A 15101-nucleotide genomic window follows, 5' to 3' on the forward strand; every position below is an offset into this window, starting at 1 on the left:
CTCCTCTCAGGAGGTGATTACGTAGAGAGACACTCCTCTCAGGAAGTGATTACGTAGAGAGACACTCCTCTCAGGAAGTGATTACGTAGAGAGACACTCCTCTCAGGAAGTGATTACGTAGAGAGACACTCCTCTCAGGAAGTGATTACGTAGAGAGACACTCCTCTCAGGAAGTGAACTCGTTGGGCACCTTTGTTCTCGTGGCTAGAAATACAGTTCTAGTTGCACACATTGGTCTTTGTAAGGGAGGGATGGCTGACAAGATGTCCTCGAGAAAAAAATCTTTGATGAGCGGCTGCAAAAATGTGAAGACAAAGTGACATGAAGATGTGGAAAATAACAAATGGAACATTTCGATCGATTAAAAAGACTTCAGATCCAGATGTCCTAACTAATTTCGTTTTTCCCCCACCTAGTGCTTGACTAGTAAATGAAACATTTTTGACATTGGTGTCTTCTGTCAAGCTAGTTTTGTGATGTGGCCCGCAGACTGCTTCAAGTTCCCTATAAGTTTGTACCTAAAATTGTTGTTCATTTCTGGGGATGAGAAGCAACACCAGCTCATGGAGCGCAGGTTTGGAAGAGTAACATCAGAACCTTTCTCAGGATTGGAATGATTCTCGATTTAAACACTTCAGTTCAAAAATGAGTTTCTCACTCAAATGAATTGGCAAATAACTAGCTATATATCGTGTAGAGACAACAGGAAGTTTTGATTATCTATGTAAAGTAAAAGGTAGAGTATACATTTTAATCACACTTAGCACTGTAGAAATTAAAAGCTCGTACGCTTAAAAATCAGTTTTATTGTTTAGTTGGCAATATTTATCTTTTAATCAAGTATATATGTATAGTGAACATCTCGAAAAGATGCTGATTGACAAACACACATGCACACACACAGATAAACATATATATATATATGAGAGAGAGAAAGAGAGAGAGAGAGTGTGCGTGAAAGAAATGTTTTCAATGCGACCATCGGTGGAACAAGCCTGCAACTAGCCAGCACCCCCCCCCCCATGATTTAGATGATGGGGGAATACATAACTCTGTTACAAAACCAAACTTGTTTGTTTCGTCTACCCCCCCCCCCCAATTACTCATGAGAATATCAACAAATGTCAAGACTAAGACAATGCATCTGCTATCATAAACTGCTCATAGACACTGACACTACGACACACGGAACAGAAATTTAAAAAAAGGCACCAACATTTGCCTAGAGTATACAAAGACGCTACTCTGGATGTAAACCACACTAATCTAACTGCCCAGGGCAGAAGCTGCTGATTGGCGCAGGTGTAACATAATGGGCAACACATGGCCAGTCTCTCCTGGCGGACCTATAGATACCATGACATTTGTTAAAACCTGAGTCCAAGTGGAACACCAAAAGGATCACTTCCAAGAGAAGACAATTACCACAGTGGAACTGTACACATTCAGATCGTCATGTTCACATTCCGCAGTCAATGAAGGTAAATATCAACACACGTGTACTGCGTCTAGTGAACACATCTCTTGTTACGTAGTTTCAAATAATACTGGAGTTTGGGTCACATTGTGGGTTATTGGACATTTACTGAATTCAAGACATGTGGGATGTGTGGCTAAGTGACATATTAGCAGCTTGGCTACCAATCAAGGGGGCTCGAGTTGAAAACCCTACTGTCTGATGAGTTCCCTCCACCATGAATACAGAGATTGGATCATAGCGCAAGCATTAGCAGGACATGCGGTATACAAAAGTTGTTTCAAAATAGACAACCTATTGATATCTAAGAAAACAAATGAGACAAATCTTTGTTTCATTTGTGACATCAATGCGTTGTCTCATTTGTTTTCTGTGATATCAATGATTTGTCTCATTTGTTAGCTGTGATATCAAAGATTTGTCTCATTTGTTAGCTGATATCACAGCAAACAAATTAGAAAAAAACTTTGATATCAGAGCAAACAAATGAGACAAACCTTTGATATCACAGAAAGCAAATGAGACAAATCTTTGATATCACAGAAAACAAATGAGACAAATCTTTGATATCACAGAAAACAAATGAGACAAAGCTTTGATATCACAGAAAACAAATGATGAAACGCTTTGATATCACAGAAGACAAAAGAGACAACGTTTTGATATCACAGCAAACAAATTAGAAAAAAACTTTCATATCAGAGCAAACAAATGAGACAAATCATTGATATCACAGAAAACAAATTAGAAAAAAACTTTGATATCAGAGCAAACAAATGAGACAAATCTTTGATATCACAGAAAGCAAATGAGACAAATCTTTGATATCACAGAAAATAAATGAGACAAAGCTTTGATATCACAGAAAACAAATGATGAAACGCTTTGATATCACAGAAGACAAAAGAGACAACGCTTTGATATCACAGCAAACAAATTAGAAAAAAACTTTCATATCAGAGCAAACAAATGAGACAAATCTTTGATATCACAGAAAACAAATTAGAAAAAAACTTTGATATCAGAGCAAACAAATGAGACAAATCTTTGATATAACAGAAAGCAAATGAGACAAATCTTTGATATCACAGATAACAAAAGAGACAAATCTTTGATATCACAGAAAACAAATGAGACAACGCATTGATGTCACAAATAAAACAAAGCTTTGATATCACAGAAAATAAATTAGAAAAAAACTTTGATATCAGAGCAAACAAATGAGACAAATCTTTGATATCACAGAAAGCAAATGAGACAAATCTTTCATATCACAGAAAACAAATGAGACAAATCTTTGATATCACAGAAAGCAAATGAGACAAAGCTTTGATATCACAGAAAACAAATGATGAAACGCTTTGATATCACAGAAGACAAAAGAGACAACGCTTTGATATCACAGCAAACAAATTAGAAAAAAACTTTCATATCAGAGCAAACAAATGAGACAAATCTTTGATATCACAGAAAACAAATTAGAAAAAAACTTTGATATCAGAGCAAACAAATGAGACAAATCTTTGATATCACAGAAAGCAAATGAGACAAATCTTTGATATCACAGAAAACAAATCAGACAAATCTTTGATATCACAGAAAACAAATGAGACAACGCATTGATGTCACAAATAAAACAAAGCTTTGATATCACAGCAAACAAATGATGAAACGCGTTGATATCACAGAAGACAAAAGAGACAACGCTTTGATATCACAGCTAACAAATGAGACAAATCTTTGATATCACAGAAAACAAATGAGACAACGCTTTGACATCTTAGCAAACAAATGAGACACCGCAATGGCATCACAGAAGACAAAAGAGACAATGCAATAGGTGCAGCAGTGAGACTAGAAAGAATTGTAAAAAGATGGTGAGCTCAGGCTTCCAGTGCTTGTGATCTTGGCCAGCCTGATAGACCTGACAACATTCAGTCCACGTACAAGACATTGTGTACTTTTAATAACAAAAAGAAAGGGGTTGAGAGAGTTCTTTCGAATCTACCCCAAGAACATCACAAGATATAGATTTACAATGTCTTGAAACAACTCTGTGTAGGGATATGTTTGATCAAGTATGATGTTTTACTTTCTCAACACCCTAACCCGAAGGGAAAAAATCAATAATGTATAATGTTTAAAAAGTGTGTTAATTGTAACCTAGATCTAGCTTAAACAGTTGCAAGATTATTTGTTCAGGAAAACCTATATGTATATATGAGATTTTTTTAGCGTCTTGACAATGAGGAACGTGGGAGCTGTAAATAGGAGGGAAACAAATCTTTCCAGAAATAAACGACTGTCTTCATTTGTTGAAGGGTAAGGCGTCAATGGGGAGAGGACCCAGTTTGACACCACACACACACACTCACACGACCCACATGTTCAAGATAAACTCAACAATGTCAAGGACGATCAATAGAACTTCCATATTGACACAAAAAAAACCTGACCAAGAGAAGAGACAAGTGTCGGACTCTGCAGTGCTCCATTGGGCATGAAAAGTAACCTGTACATGTTCGTTTCACATCTTAGCAAGACTTTCATGATTATTTCTACACCGGAGACACCAACAAGCTGGCTAGTTTGAGCTTCTCCGCGCCATCTAGGAACATCTCCGATAAGCTACAGAAGCAAGCATTGAAAACTAACCCTAGCCTTCTTTGTTTTCCCGCCAGACGAAGCAATAAGACAACCACTTAGACTGCCGGCAGGATGTACGAGCTAATACGTCATGAGAGTCGTTAATTTGCCGTTACCCGAGTTTACCTTAACATCATGAGCATGATTTAGGATATGAGAGAAAAGTCACAAAGAATTTTGCTTTCAATTCTGACAGTTAATGTCTGCTTATTGTGATCATGCGCAGAGAGTTTCAGTAGAAAATAATAGTAGTAAGAATAACTAAAATAATAAGCACATAAGTAAAAAAAAAAATCTAGTCAAGGTGAATCAAAAGTAACACTGGGACAATGAAACAAGTAATTTCAGTGAGTCCAATCAAAAGTAGGCTTAACAATAGAACAAGCAAAATACAATATGTATATATATATATATATATATATATATATATATATATATATATATATATATATATATATATATATATATATATATATATAAACAAGCTTATATTTATGTGTATTAGTTGGATCTGTCATTTAATTAAATTAGTAATAGATTACTCAAACAATAACGATAAAATAATTTTACAAATTGTTTTTGTTTAGCGCAATTTCATGCTTTTAGCGTTCTCAATACACTATGTCACAAAGTGTGTTGTGGTGCCGGGGATTTTACTTGAATTAAAATAGTTGAATAAATGACGATCTAGGATTCACAATAAAAGATTCTTTGTTAAAACACAACTCTGGAACTTTATTTAAATATAAAACGTAAGTACAGCTTATGTACAAGTTACAGATCAACAAGCACTAATAATATTACAAAGGCTTTTAAATCAGAGCTCTTAGAAAAACGCGACTGTATACTAGGAAATTCTTTTATCGACTGTCGTTCTTTCTACTCTCGTCAATTCTCTGGCGCTCACTCTTTTAAAAAATGTCTTTATTTATTTTCAAATCAACCAATAGATTTGCAACATCGTAATTACGTCTCGGGTAAAACCTGAGGCGCTGTCAAGGATCTAGATTTGTGGGGTAATTCCTGAGGCTCAGTCAAGGGTTTATATTTCTATTTACACACAAGCTTTTAAATGTGAAATATACAAATAAATCTATAATGGCATCTGTGACATATTACCCTCCCCCCCTTCCATTTAGCATTTGTATGGAAATAGAAATGCTTATATGTATTAAAAATATTTAAATATACACAAGATACCATACATGAAATTATAGAAAAATGGTTGAGGTAACATATGACAATGCTCTGAAAAAATAAAGTCAACTTGGAGATAACAATAAAAAAAAATGTAAATGCAGTGTCAGGTATATGAGAACAAAATTATTGATGACTTAGAACACCTGTTTCACTATTCAAGTGGTTATGAAAATGAGACAATATCAAAAGTTGTACAAAGCATAATACTTGAATCAATTAAATCTTGAATTGAATGAGTTACTTCTCTTCATGGTGCTTCATGATAAAATTAAAATATGACAATACAAAACTGATATACTACACCTGTGGAAGAAAAATATATACACAATTATGTAAAGAATTAAATACATCTGGAAAGTGTGTCAGCGAAGACATTCTCACGTCCAGGAATTGTCTTGACCTCAAATTGGTAGTCTGTGAGTTGTAGACTCCAACGAGCTAACTTCTTTGAGTTTAGAAATGCTAGTGGTGCATGATCAGTTAGGAGTGTGAAATGAGCACCTAGTAGATATCTGGAGAACTTGGCTATGGCCCATACAATGGCTAGACATTCACGTTCGATGGTTGAGTATCTGGTTTCAGCTGGTGACAACATCCTGCTGATGAAAAATACTGGGTGCAAAGTCTCTTGGCATTTCTGTGAAGTGTCTTGGTATTTCTGCATTAGGCATGCTCCTATGGCTGAAGATGAAGCATCTGTGGCGAGGTAAAATTGATTCTCTGGATTCGGAAGTTTGAGAATAGTGTCTCTTGAAAATTCAGCTTTAATGTTCTCAACCGTGGTATGTAACTCTGTAGACCATGGAATCTTCGTTGGTTGTCCTTTCTTAGTGAGTTCAATCAATGGAGCTATGAGTGCTGTGTAACCTGGTATGAAATGTCTGTAGAAATTATACAGACCCGAAATACTTCTCACTTGCTTTTTACTGGTGGGGACTTTGATGTCTAGTATGCGTTGAATAATGTTCTCTTGTGGTCTCAGCGAATTGTAGCTGACTCTATAACCCAGGAAGGATATTTCTGACATGGCTAGTTCTACCTTACTAGGCTTTATGGTAAAACCATGTTGTTTCAGTATGCTGAAAACTTCTTGTAGTCCTTTGATATGTTCGTTCCATGTCTTATGGAATATGCAAATGTCATCTATGTAAGACACTGTGTCAGAGCGATTGCCTAGTATGCTGTGAATGGCTCTATTAAAGGTGCTGCTGGCGTTGACTAGACCAAATGGCATGAAGTTGAAATGGAATAGCCCATAAGCTGTGGTGAATGCCGTAAACTGTTTGCATTCTTGTCTGACTGGTATTTGGTAATAACCTCTGGACAGGTCTATTTTGGTGAAGAACTTTGCCTCTGAAAATTTGGTCATAAGATCTTCAGGATTTGGCATAGGATATGAGTCGAGTTGGGTTATTTTATTCAACTGTCTGAAGTCGACACACATTCTTGGAGTTGTCGTTTGCTTCCGTTTGACAAGAACTATTGGTGCGGCATATGGAGAGTTGGAATGTTCAATGATTCCTTGCTCTAATAGTTGGTTAATTTCTTGTTTAAGAAAGTCTCTGTAGTGTACTGGTAATGGATAAGGTCTTGCTTTTGTAGGCTTGGAATCAGTAAGTATTATATTGTGTTCTGCAATTGACGTTTTGCCTGGAACATCTGTAAATATGTCTGAATTTTCTTTGAGAATGGTAGTCAGTTCTTTCTGCTTTTGCGGTGTCATTGAATTGAGTTTGATGTCTTGCCAAAATTCAGTTTGTTTGGTAGTTGTTTGTGGCATACTGATGTCGTCAAATTCAGACGTGTCATTTTCATCTTCTTCTGGTATGATTGCAAGACATGATATGGCTCTTTCATTTTGTTCTGGGCTTGTGGTACCTTCTGTTATTGTGTTATACTTTTGTAACATGTTGACGTGATAGATTTTCTTTTTGTTGTGTATGTCTATCTCATAGTCAACATCTGTTATCTTTCTGAGTATGGAGAATGGACCTTGCCATTTGATGAATAGTCTGTTGCTTTTGTCTGGTAGTAAGAGACATACTTGATCTCCTGGTTCAAATTGTTTCAGTGTTCTGTTTCTATTGACTCTCATTCTGGTATTGGAGTTTGCTATGGCTGTGGCTTCATTTGCTTTTTCACATGCAGATATGACTATGTTTCTGGTATCTTGCACATGTTGAAACGCTGTCTTGGTTTCTGATGAGATTGAGTTTTGGCGAATAATAGCTTCTTTGAGGATTGCCATCGGTCCTCGTGGGTTGGCGCCATAAACCATCTCGAAAGGTGAGAATCCTGTGGTTTCTTGAGGACTTTCTCTGTATGCAAACAGAGCTGCTGGTAGCAATAAGTCCCAATTCTGCGGATTGTCGTGTGCTATTTTTGAAATGCACCTCTTCAAAGTACCGTTGAATCGTTCGCAAAGCCCGTTGCTTTGGGGATGGTAGGGCGTTGTGAACTTCATCTTGATGTGGTACATGTTCATGAAGTCTTTGGTAATGTATGTCAGCTGTGAACTGTGTGCCTCTGTCAGAGAGGATAACTTCTGGGAAACCAATTCTGGAAAATATCTCTGACAAAGCTCTGGTGATGTCAAGCGCTGTAATGTTGACTAGAGGTAATGCTTCTGTCCATCTTGTGCATGTGTCAATCAATGTCAGGACATATCGATGGTTTCTTGCTGAAGCTACTGGCATAGGACCAATCAAATCAACTGAGACTTTTTGGAATGGCTTGTCTGTCAATTCCATATCTTGAATTGGTGCCTGTGATTTGTTGTTCTTAGGTCCTTTGACTTGGCAAATATGACATGACTTCACGTATTTCTTGACGTCTTTAATGATACTTGGCCAATAAAATTCTTTGAGGATTCTGGCTTTAGTTTTGACTACACCCATATGGCTGGCGTGTGGAATGTTATGTCCTGTTGCCAGTATTTCTTTCCTGTATTTCTGTGGTACTATTATTTGCTGAATGGTATTGTCTTTATGCATGGCATTCTTCACCAGGAGGCCATCTTGAAAATATGGTTTATTTGGTAGATTCAGCTGTTTGTTTGCTTGAGCCTTCTGATAAAGTATTTGCAATGTTGGATCTCGTTTCTGTTCTTCTTTGAAGTCATCATGTGTGAAATATGACTTGTCTTGATGGACTTCAGTTTGACCAGTTAGAGTTCTTGTATCTTTGTTAGAGACTCTGGGCATGTAGTCTTGTTCTTCAAAGTTCAACAATGGACATTCGGGAATTGGAGGTGGACTTATGACCGGTAGGGATGGGCTTGATGTAACTAGGGGTGTCCATGTTGAATGTTCTTGATTGTTGCTGGCTACTGGACTAGTAACTGGTTCTGTTGCATTCTGCATAACTTGAGTAACTGAGGTAGCTATGTGATTATTTTGGCTAACTTGTTCAGGTGCCAAATGTTCTTGTTGTCTGGACATGGATCTTGTCATTACTGCCAAACATTTTTGACCTTGCTCTATGGCATTTGTCCATTCAGTAAGTTCTTGAGGAGTGCATTCTTTAACTCCCTCTATGTTTCCAATGATTAGGTCCACTGGTAGATTGGGTGTTACTAATGCTTTTGTTTGACCACTGAAGAATGGTGGCTTGGACGTGGTTGCCTGTGAAACGGTTTGCGTGTACGAAGCGTTCATGTGCTAACGTGGACGTGCTTCCGGTGTGACGAAGAACTTCCACCTTCTTGTCTCCTACAAAGCCTGGATAAAATTTGAGACCATTGGACTTTGCAATGACTGTCATAGTTGAATGCTCATTGTGATAGCTTCTGTTATATGAGCTTCTGTTTGGCATATATTGTGGTCTGGAGTCCTGTGAATGACTTCTGTAGCGAGGTTTGTTATCTGGTTTATTATTTCCAGGTGCTTTGTTGAGATTGTATTGCTCTCTATTGCTGTATCTTTGAGTTGGTGATGTAGGTCTATCAAAATTTTAATTTTTGGAGACAGCCTGTTTTTTCCAACATTCATGAGTTTGGTGACCCTTTTTATGGCAATATGAACATTCTGTGGTTCTGCTGCGGCATTGAGACGTGAAATGCCCTAGTTTATGACATTTGTTGCATTTGATTTTGTCATCTGACTTATATCTTGCATTTTTGTCTTGAGCAAAGCAGACAAAATTTTCTTCAACAGATGGTTTGACTGACTTGTTTGGATAGGCTGCTTTATATTGTCTGATGATCTTGGTTAATGTCTGGATATCAGTAGGATTTCTCTCTATAATGTAGGATTGAATATCTTCTGAGTGAGCATGGGTGATGTTGTCGATAATAATATGTTGACGAAGAGCTTGGTAACTTTCTTCTATTTTGGCCATGGATACCCATCTATCAAACCACATTGACATATTAGCTACAAAAATTTGAGGATCATCATTTTGCTGTGGCCTTTCGTTATAGAATTTCTTTCTATAGTTGGCTGAAGTTGCTCCGTATTGGCGCAGTAGAGCTTCCTTGATATCAGAGTAAGTGCTGCGTTCATTGATGGACAGTTGTGAGCAAATGTTGACAGCTTTGCCAGTCAAGAGGGTGAGGAGTGAGCTCGACCAATGTGCATCAGGTAGACCGGATGTTGTAGCTATTTCTTCAAATCTTATGAGATACGAGTCCATATTGTCAATGTTTTCGTTGAAAGCCGGTATTTTGCTCATTAATCTGTATTTGTCAAACATATTTGAGTGACCTTGAGTTAAAATGCTTTCTTTATTTTCTTTATTTTGTTTTTTCGAATTCCATTTTTTCTTTTTCATGTTGTCTTTGTTTCTCGGCGTCTTGCCTTTGTTTTTCAGCTTCTTGCTCTTGATATTCTTTCTCTTCTTGGCGTTCTGCCCACAGGTCTGGCTTAGGAATTTGCTTCTCTTTTGCTAATTCCATCAATTCAAGGAGTCGTTGTGTTCTAGAACCGGAAGCCATATTTAATTTTTTTTTTGTTTGTTTCTTGTATTGGAGCAAAATGTTCAATATCTGGATTTTGGCTTTATCTCAGATATAATAATAATATAGTGACAAAGTTCTTGAAGCCTCAATTTGCTAATAATGCTTGACAGTAAAATTGTATTTCACTGGAGTCGTAAGCTTCGATATATATATATCTATTGAGCCTAGTACTTTTTTACTGGTTTAACAGTGGTTAAATCTGGTCTTCTGTTTACTTTGTGCCAGACAAATGATTATTTACTGGTCTTCTTTATAATGACTATAATGCCAGTTATTTGCTTTACTGGTCTTTTATATTGCCAGTTATTTGCTTTACTGGTCTTTTTTATAATGCCAGTTATTATGTATATTGGTCTTATTCCTTTTGCCAATTACATATAATAATAGATTTCGTGAGTTAGACGTAACTCTAACGAAAATCTTTATAAAAGAATTATCGATAACCAACTGACCTGTTAAACACAGAAATTCTGTCCTCCGTTAAATAAGAATGAAGTTCCTTTGAAGAGTTTAGAAATTGGTCCTAGATCTTGAATAAATTTCGTTAGAAGTTGTCCATAAACTTTTATTAGTCGGAGTGCCAGATGTCACAACGTGTGTTGTGGTGCCGGGGATTTTACTTGAATTAAAATAGTTGAATAAATGACGATCTAGGATTCACAATAAAAGATTCTTTGTTAAAACACAACTCTGGAACTTTATTTAAATATAAAACGTAAGTACAGCTTATGTACAAGTTACAGATAAACAAGCACTAATAATATTACAAAGGCTTTTAAATCAGAGCTCTTAGAAAAACGCGACTGTATACTAGGAAATTCTTTTATCGACTGGCGTTCTTTCTACTCTCGTCAATTCTCTGGCGCTCACTCTTTTAAAAAATGTCTTTATTTATTTTCAAATCAACCAATAGATTTGCAACATCGTAATTACGTCTCGGGTAAAACCTGAGGCGCTGTCAAGGATCTAGATTTGTGGGGTAATTCCTGAGGCTCAGTCAAGGGTTTATATTTCTATTTACACACAAGCTTTTAAACGTGAAATATACAAATAAATCTATAATGGCATCTGTGACACACTATGATCCTATCACTTGTCTGGAACAGTTGGAAAGGGGGATAAAGAACTGGGTATCTGTGCGATCGCTTTTTAAATGTATTTAAAAAAAAGGGAACGACCTGAAATCGAACTTGCGGACTAAAACCCTCTCATGCGTCTCAAACCAACGCATTAACCACAATATTAGCGAAGAATCTATCAACATGGAAGATTGTATAGTTATCTATTGTTTCTATTTCATGTTTGTGTTCACTAGGCCTCAGAAGGAAGCCTAATATAAAGGGGACTAATTCAGCTTATGCCCCAACTCAGTCAAGTACTATTTTTTCTCTTGTTTGAGATACCAAAACAAAGTAATTTATTACCAAAAGTTAATTAACTAATTAGTTGGTTTTTTTTTATTGATTCTTGTGTTAGCAGGTAAAAGAAATAATTGTGCAAAATTTCAGTTTGATCCGAGATTAGGTGTCGGAGAAATAACTTGTACAAACTTTTGGCAAGACAGACAGAGTGAGTTGATATGAACTTTGTAAAAATTGATATCCACGTGAGCACAACATTTGTGACTGATGGTTCTTAAAACGAGAAGAACAATCCACAAATCAACGACCGCTATCAAGTTTCGGATCTAATCGTTCACAAAATCCTATCCCTACCAGCAGTCAACGTTTACAAAGAAACAGATCTATATCCGTTCTCCCCCCCCCCCTTTTTTTATCGACTTAAACCATTGTCCAAAAGGTTTCTCTAAGTTCTTCGTTGTTCTTGGACAGCGCAGATTATTATTTTTAATAAGAACTCTAAATGTATAGTCATGGGCTCCCATGAATGATGTGAAGGTCTGTGTCCTACATGTTCTCCCTTCGGTTCCCTTCCAGGCAATACACAATGACAGTTCAGTGCTCGCAAAGCATTTTTTTCCCTTTTTAATTCATTAACCTTCCAACTCACTTCATGCATACTTCTATAAAACATTAAACAATTAGCCTACACCACCCCCTCCTTCGAACGCAGTCCACGCGGAAACAAATGGGAGGGGATTACACGGAGTGACAGAAATCCCACTGTAAAAATACTAGGCTTATAATTCAAACATTTTATCCAAAACATTATTTTCCATTCCTCTTTCTAAATTGATTAGATCTTTTCTCAAATTAATTTAAACCAATATATCTATGACCAGTAAGCTTAGAAAAGAATTTTATCGTTAGGTTCAAATTATTTAAAATGCACAGCACAACATATTTTATTTTATATATTATATATTTAATGAGACATATAGAAACCAGCTGTAACTGTTGTGTACATTTTTAAAGCAGCACTGATAAAAGTTAAAAAAAACGGGCACCTTGTCAGATACCTTGGTTCCCACAGCACTTTGTTAGCGGATACAAGACTTAGCGCAGATCAAGTGTCCAAGGAAAACAGACATAAAATTGAATCTCCTTAAGACAAAGTCTGCTGGAAACATTATTCACAGTTAACACAGTCCGATTCTCTTAATAACATACTTCCGATCGAGATGGCATAGCTTGAACCATTAATCTATCACATTTCCAATCATGTCTGTAGGCCTACTACTGTACACATGAATCTATGACGAGATATCTCTCTCACACACACAAACATATAGCACGATCTAGTTATAGACCAGGGGCTACCACCCGACAGTAGCTGCAGTGAAACTAACAGCACGATAGGTTATCATTAGTGATTAGATGACTGTGATAGTCAACAGGGAATGACGGATACTTGACAGTAAGTTTACCCCCAGTTACCAGCCAACTATACACATCAGATCTACAGCATGCCTCAAATCACTTTTTGGTCAATTAGTGGAATAATGACTAATTAAGAGTGGTGGCAAAAATCTAGACTTCTCTTACGACTAGTTAGACTAAAGAAGAAAAATATATGCACATTTAAAAAAAAAAAATGTGTTACTTCTTTTGATCCTGTAGACTCTAATGTACAATACTTTCTAAGATTCACAATTATCCTAGTGACTGTATATTAAAAAAAAAACATTCCTTATTTCTGTTCTTCACTAGGAACACATGACGACCAAGATATCTTTAATATAATGGCATTGTAGGCCTAGCTAGTTGAAGGGAAAAAGAAGAAAAAAGTCTGTTAAGGACTTGTTATTGAAGGCGTCAGTCTAAGCACTACTAGTTAAGTTCAACATATCCATAAAACTAAACGACAGACATACCCATTTATTTTTGTATTATTACTTACTTCTAGTAAAAGAAACTGTCTACTTACATATCTCTGACTAGTCCTAATCAAGCTAACTCAACTCACAGACCAAGCACACGGCTATAAAGACAAGCCTCCAAGAACTGTTCACCACACCTTCCACAGTTTTGAAACTTACAGAGGGTTCTCAAGCACTGCCTCTCAACTTACCCCAAAAGTGCCAGTTACTTATTACATGGTCATTTCTTTTATTTACCTATACATGAAAAGTCTTTCATTCAGGTATCCAAGGAGAACATTTCCCAACTAATATTTACCAACTTTGTGTGTGTTAATACTTCACAACTAAACCTAAATATTCTATGTGTGTCATAAAGTTGTTTTTTTTCTGGTGTGATTTTTAAATAAAGTAAGAGCAAAATCTATAAGCAGGGAATACAGCTTCCTAAACTCTTTCCATTTTCACCTGGAGTTCTGTTAATTATAGTCCCCCCAGAATTACCAACATGAAAGGTAAAGGGAGAGTTCTCCAGAAATAGAGCCTGAAATGTAGTTTATGTAACAAAGTAAGACAGTAGTGCTAGAGCCACAATAGAAAGAAGAAGAAAGGGTCAAAAAATGGTAGTCTGTTTGTTAGAGCCATACATCTAAAAAAAATGGTAGTCTGTTTGTTAAAGCCATACATTTAAAAAAAATGGTAGTCTGTTTGTTAGAGCCATACATCTACAAAAAATGGTGGTCTGTTTGTTAAAGCCATACATCTACAAAAAAGAATAAAAAAAATTGTAGATTGCTGTATAAGAATGCATACCAATACAGTTTATATTTTCTTTCTAAGTGATTAGAAGACATGTAAAAAAAACATTCCACAGAAGTTTAATTTATCATATCGTTTCAGTACATTTTTGTTGATCATGTTCATCAGAAATATCCTTGGGAGTTATAATTAGTTTTCCCCTAGATAATCAAGCTACTCCATATTTTTAAAATGATATTTTAGTATTGGTATATCAAATCCTCCAACAGCTTTCGAAATGCAATACAATTATCAGAATCTAAGTGAAACAAAACAATAACACATTACCATAGCCACCTGTGAGGTCACTGAGCGGTTTAGTGCTTGTTTTTTAAGCAGAAAGGCTCAGGTTTAAATCTCAGTGAAGGCAGGGATTTTGAACATAAGGATTTTTAGGACACCAAGGTAGCTGACATTAGTTGGGGAAAGTAAAGGTGGTAGATCTTTGCCAGGCCACATGACACCCTATTAAACTAGCTATAGAAACAGATAACTTTTAAAAAAATTTTTTAAAAGCCATTCCACTAAAAGTTTCTGTAATATGATTTCTACGTTTATTTAAGTATGAAATAGAGATCTCAACCATACAAAATAAATATACATATATAAATGTATAGTATTTATTTCAGGACAGATCACGTATGTTTTACATTAGTATTTAAAAATCTGAGCATTTCCAAATAAAAAAAAAAGAAAATAAAGTTCTCAACCTTGGATTGATGAAGTTGGAAAAGGGTAAGGGAAATAATGGGTAGATACTTTTA

The 15101-nt window shown here is 36.1% G+C and overlaps 1 protein-coding gene across 8 annotated transcripts in view; it reads right to left on the bottom strand.

Annotated features, from left to right (window-relative positions):
* Positions 1 to 15101, bottom strand: part of LOC106059497 (uncharacterized) — a 106563-nt gene that overhangs the window by 59242 nt on the left and 32220 nt on the right. The gene's annotated exons all lie outside the window — the stretch shown is intronic.

Source organism: Biomphalaria glabrata, chromosome 6, assembly GCF_947242115.1.
Source record: "Biomphalaria glabrata chromosome 6, xgBioGlab47.1, whole genome shotgun sequence".
NCBI lineage: Eukaryota > Metazoa > Mollusca > Gastropoda > Planorbidae > Biomphalaria > Biomphalaria glabrata.